The sequence below is a fragment of the Macaca fascicularis genome, chromosome 18 (genome assembly GCF_037993035.2).
Source record: "Macaca fascicularis isolate 582-1 chromosome 18, T2T-MFA8v1.1".
NCBI classification, from domain to species: Eukaryota; Metazoa; Chordata; class Mammalia; order Primates; family Cercopithecidae; genus Macaca; species Macaca fascicularis.
Window position 1 is genome coordinate 17,784,298 of NC_088392.1, and position 5,659 is coordinate 17,789,956.

The 5,659-nt window shown below is 40.5% G+C and overlaps 1 long non-coding RNA gene across 1 annotated transcript; it reads right to left on the reverse strand.

The window, feature by feature from the left end:
• Nucleotides 1–205: 205 nt before the first annotated feature.
• On the reverse strand, nucleotides 206–5,021 carry LOC123570055 (uncharacterized). The gene is made up of 2 exons (XR_006694018.3): nucleotides 4,455–5,021; nucleotides 206–4,320 (listed from the first exon to the last, which is right to left on the reverse strand). It is a non-coding gene; the product is annotated as an uncharacterized lncRNA (long non-coding RNA).
• Nucleotides 5,022–5,659: the final 638 nt, after the last annotated feature.

Here is a 5,659-nt window from a genome sequence, read left to right on the forward strand (position 1 = left end):
AGGATGGGAAGAGGGCAGCGTTCTGGGAAGGGAGGGACATCAGTGGAAGGAGATGGGGAGGAGTAGGTGACAATGTTCAGGATGTTTCCCTTTAAGAAGCCCATATATTTTCTCACAGTGTAATATAGATGCAGCGCCAGCCCTAGGTGTAATTTAAAATTTTCTAGTAGCCATGTTTTAAAAAAGAAAAGAAACAGAGAAATTAATTTTAATAATCTATTTTTGTTAATCCAATATATCAAAAAACATTTTAATGCATAATCAATATTAAAATCTAATGCGATGTTTTCCATTCATTTTGTTGTACAAGTCTTAGAAATCTGGTGTGCACAGAGCTTCTTTATTGGGACTAATCACATTCCAAGTGGTTAATAACCACATAGGGACCACCATATTGCACAATCTAGGTGGAGACAAAATGAACCTGTCAGGCTGGGGCTGGGTGGCTGGAATTTTCCTCTAAATACTAAGAAGGACTGGGGGATAGGAAGGGGGAGGAAGGTTTTTTAAAAAAAGGACTTTGAAGTGATTAGAATCCTTTTCCTGTTGAAATTTCATACTTAAAAAAACATTTTTCAGGAAGAGGAGCAATTTGTCTGAATAAATCTGTGTGTGTATCTTATGATTTGGAATTTAATCAGTGCTTTATTGTGGTCAACTGTATAAATGACCACCATATATTGTGGTCAACCATATTTTATAGATATATAGATGACCATATATTATGGTCAACTATACAGATGGGCAGCCCTTTCCAGACTTCCAGCATCTCTTTCTAAATACAGTTCTGTCCAACTTGATAGATACTTCCACGCACACAGCGTCTTATCCCCCCTCTTCATTTTGGGGGTGGTACATGACTAACAAGAAAATGGACTGAACATTCAATCAATAACAATACTTACAAAAATATTCTCAAGTTGCATAAATAAAGCTGCTTTAAAGTGAACTATATTTTCAGCTTCTGGCAGCAGCAACTTTCACAAATGTTCTTTGGGGAAATACCCGCAATAAATATTCAATTTGAAAAGAGTTTTATGAACTCAAGACAGTACATGAATTCACAGAAGATTGACCTTATTTAAAATCTGTTTTCAGCTACCAATTCTGTGTTCAAAGTAATGAGCTCTCCTCCTAATTGAACCTGAGATTCACCTTTCAATTATGCATCAAATTGCAGAACCAAAGGACAGGCAGATAGATGTGAAATGAGCAGTCATGTAAGTAAGACATGCTTTGTTCCATCATTTGTGGGCACAATAACTCATGCTCTTTGCAAATCTTCCTGGCAGTGTCTGAGAATATACCAATCTCAAAGCATCTCAAGACTGTGCCTAGGGAGAGAGAGAAGAAAAAAAGGAGGGAGAGCTGGAGGGAGGGAGAGAGAGAAAGAAACAGAGAAGAGAGAGAGAGAGAGAGAAAAAGAGAGAGAGAAGGGAGAAACAAAGAGAAGAGAGAGAAAGAAAGAGAAGAGGGAGAAAGAGAAGAGGGAGAAAGAAAGAGAAGAGAGAGAAAGAAAGAGAAGAGGGAGAAAGAAAGAGAGAAGAGAGAGTTCTTCTCTTACAGCAACTCCCTTTCCTTTTTTTGCATTACATGAGAAAATGGTCTCTCATGTGGCCGAATGAAGAAAAGGCCTGTGTTTATTTTCTTCATCTTTGACTCTGAGGGAAGCTGAGTTGAGTGGTGGTAAATAACTATATAACTGAAATTGCCTTGCTTTGTGTTATCTTAGGAGTGGCTTGTTTTGTAGAGGCTTCAGATTTATGGAGACAGATTACACTCCACTGTGTAAATCACTTTGTAAAAGTAAAATCGTCATTCCTTCAGGCCTCTAGGGTACAATTTGATGCACTAAAACAATAATTTACTATTAAGTGGGCCCCTTGGGGTGACTTTTTCTTAGGGAATTGTCTTCTCGTTGGGAGACTGATTCATTACGCTACATGAAGGAAGCCTCCCTCTTTCTTGTCTGCTCGTGTCTCACTGTGCTTATACGTCCAAAAGCAGAAAGTTCAGGCTCCAGTTGAGAAGGTGGAAGGTCAGTTCTTGTGTGTCTGACACAGGGACGGTATCATCGATTCTCAGGAATGACGAGGTGACACCACATGGGGGACATGCACGTCTTAGCATGGGATCCAGCAGGACTGGCACCCTTCAACCATCCCGGCTTCACTGGTGTTTGAGGAAAGGCCTTCACACCTTTCCTTAAACTGCCAGGACATGGCACTCAGGTCTGTCATGACGTTGTGAATATGAAACATAGTTTCCCTAAGACATTTAACTTGCATTTGTGTTTGATTTAGGGCATGGAGGTACTGTATTTTAAACATTCTCCTATTTTTGATTTGCAGAAACAATAATAACCTATCAGTTGCTCAATCCTCAACTGCTAAAATGAAATATAATTTGGAGAGATAATAGTTAAATATTTCTAAAACTGTGCCCTGAAATTAAGAAGACCCATTTAAGAATTAGTAGCTTCAGGTTATTGAAAATGTAATTACTTTCAGCCTTTGTAATTTTGTTCCTCTTTTGTGGATGAAGACGAGAGTTCCGCAAACAATACCATTCAGTGGAATTTAATATTCAAGAGAGGATTTGGGTGGTTCAAGATGAAATTAAATCACATGCTTGAGGAGGCTGCATTATGAGCGGCCTCCAAACTACATTCTTGGATTTTCTAGTTTCTGGTTTCCTTCTAAGCATGGTGCTCCTCCTCCCCTCCATTGGCAACCAGTGGTTTCACTGCCACTCTGATGACCAGCTCCCTAATAGCTCCGTAATCCTTCTTCCACACCTACGCTTTTCTATTTCATTATTAAGTGAACAGGATTTAGACAGCTTTTCTCCTATGCCTCTTTTTCTCTTCTCACGGCTCTACTGGTTTACTTTGGAATTTAATTTCTTCTTTGCTAGCAGTTTCTCATTATGTGATTCAAAGAAAAAGGGGCAATAAAACAGGACCCCTCAGTATCGCACACGCCTATTCTGCGTGAGAGCAGCGCTCATGTTCTTGTTTAATAGGCCTGGGAAATGCTTCCTAAAGCAACAGTGGGGTGGAGAGTTGGTAGGAACTGTTAATTGTCTTGTGTTGCTTTAAAAACTTGGGCTTAATTACAGTGGAGACATTTCATAGGAGAAAAAGCTCCAGTATAGGATGGCAAAACCGTGTGTAAATCAACTCTGAGTTGTAAATTTGCCAAAATATTCTTTTGCCTAGTAATACCTGGATACCCTGTCCCACCCCAACCCCTTTGTTCTTCAAAAATGAGAATATGCTGGATAGACGATTTATAGACTGCTTTCTAACAACTTAATGCATATTATGATTTTTTCTGTATAATTAAATGCTTTATAATACTTTTTATGATTACATATTATTTCATCTTATGACAGTTCATCATTTATTTAACCATGGCAGTGTTTCCAGTTTTTTTCCTATTTTTTTCAACAAAACCATGATGTATGTACTTATGTCTATCTCTGTTCTCATGCTTCCTGGCCTTCTAATTTCTTTGTCCATATTGTGGGTTGAAGCCCTTCACTGGTCAGGGGTGTTGATGAATGAACCGACGGCATGGTTTATCTCACCAACAAACAACTTAGGCTGAGGAGTGATCCTAGGAATCCCCAAGCATCAAAGTCACTTATTTTACAGATGCAGTCAAGGCCTAGAGAAGCCAAGAAATTTAAGAAAATTCTCCTAGTGAATGAGTTCAAAGCATAAACTGAAACCCAGGATTCCCGGATCTCCATTCCATGTTCTTTCCATCATACTAGGTCACTTCCCAAAATGCCTGAAAAATAAAACTTTCAGAGCCATGCAAAAGCAAAACAGCCATCTATCTGTCATCTATCTATCTATGTGTCTAGACAAACACATATATACATATAACTCTAACTTAGAGCAAAATGTAATTTATAATTACATTGTTAGTTACTTAAAAAAAACACCTCACTACAATATTATACAGATTTCCCTACAATAAGATAGCATGAAATAATCCTAGGCTTATTATTCATGTCCCTGAAAAGTTTCCAGATGAGATAGAGACAGGAAAGCACCTGTCAGTCCCCAAAACCCCACGTCTCCAAGTGCTGAGTGCACGCACACAGCCGTCTAGTGTTAAGTGCTATGGAGACACCTGAAGCCCAGGCATCAAAGCACTCACCTGCCTTTCCTCTCACCTCCCATTAATTCTTGGAAGACACTAAAACAAAAGTTGTCCAAAACCAGTAAAGTGATCAAAGGGCCAAATCTCGATGGCTTTTCCCAAGTGTCGACCAGTGTCTTGACCATCAGTGCCCCAGGCTCACGGGCTGTAACAACCACAGAAATATGCTTTGAAACCTAATGTGACAACCTCGTAAAATTGAAAAGCTGCCAGTGTTGAGGAGGTACAGATATTTAAAAGGTGCCAGCCACCCTCAGAAGGTCTTCATAATCAAGATACCTCAGTGTCTAAAGAGCAAGCTCCTCATGCCTGTAGTTCTTCGTGGGAATCTGTAGCCTCTTCCACTTAGTCATGAAACAGCCACAGTTCTGTGCTGGAGGATTTTCCAGATAATCCCAGAGGTGGGCTCACATTTCCATTTGGCTCAGCGCAAGTGGTATAACCAGCACCAACAGGACTCCAGCAGGATGAACACGCCTGATGACATCACTTTGTTGGTGTCAGCAGAGACTTGAGCTCAAATTGAGTGGTGTTGCTGCATCAGGAAAATAAACCAGTACTTACCGACTCAGAGAAGACAGATCTGTGAAAGTCTGAATCGCTTTTAGATCTTTGCAAACAGTTATTGCAAGCCTGGTATTTTTCAGATACCTAATAATATAGTAGTATTTTACATAATTGCCTTCCCTAACATTCGTAGAAAACTATAAATAGTCCTCTTAATGTGCACAGAAGTACTTATATTCCAGATGTTCCCATGGTGAAGGGACTTGAGCTATAATTTCCACCTATTTCAGAAGCACTGAGACACCAAAACTTGACAAGCTCATTCTTTCCCCTCCTACATATTCCCAGCCCCCATCCTCCAAGCCAGTGCTCAAGATAAGGCCGTCTCCCTTCCCGATGGGGCACAAGTGTATCTGCAGTGGTTCCTGGCCTTTCTACTCCCTCTGAAACAAACTTCAGGAACAATCCGTCTTGGAAAAATGCTCTAGCCTTTGCTCCAGGAGAGGTGTATTTTGTGTGTCATATGTTGCTTGTTTCTGTTTTTTTAATTTTTTAATTTTTATTTTTGGAGATGAGTCTTGCTCTGCCACCCAGGCTGGAGTGCAGCGGTACAATCTTGGCTCACTGCAACCTCTGCTCCCTGGGTTCAAGCGATTCACCTGCTTCAGCCTCCCGAGTAGCTGGGATTACAGGTGCATACCACCATGCCCAGCTAATTTTTGTGTTTTAGTAGAGACGGGGGTTTCATCATGTTGACCAGGCTGGTTTCGAACTCCTGACCTCAAGTAATCCACCTGCCTCAGCCTCCCAAAGTGCTGGGATTACAGGCGTGAGCCACCATGCCCGGATCCTTGTTTCTGTTTTTAAAGGCTACTGGAGGTGGAGTGAGTGAAGGCTTCCTGCTGTTACTTGATTGAGGTTTCCTTTTCTTGACTACTGTGTTTTCACGTCTGCTTATAAAACCACTGATGTGTGAA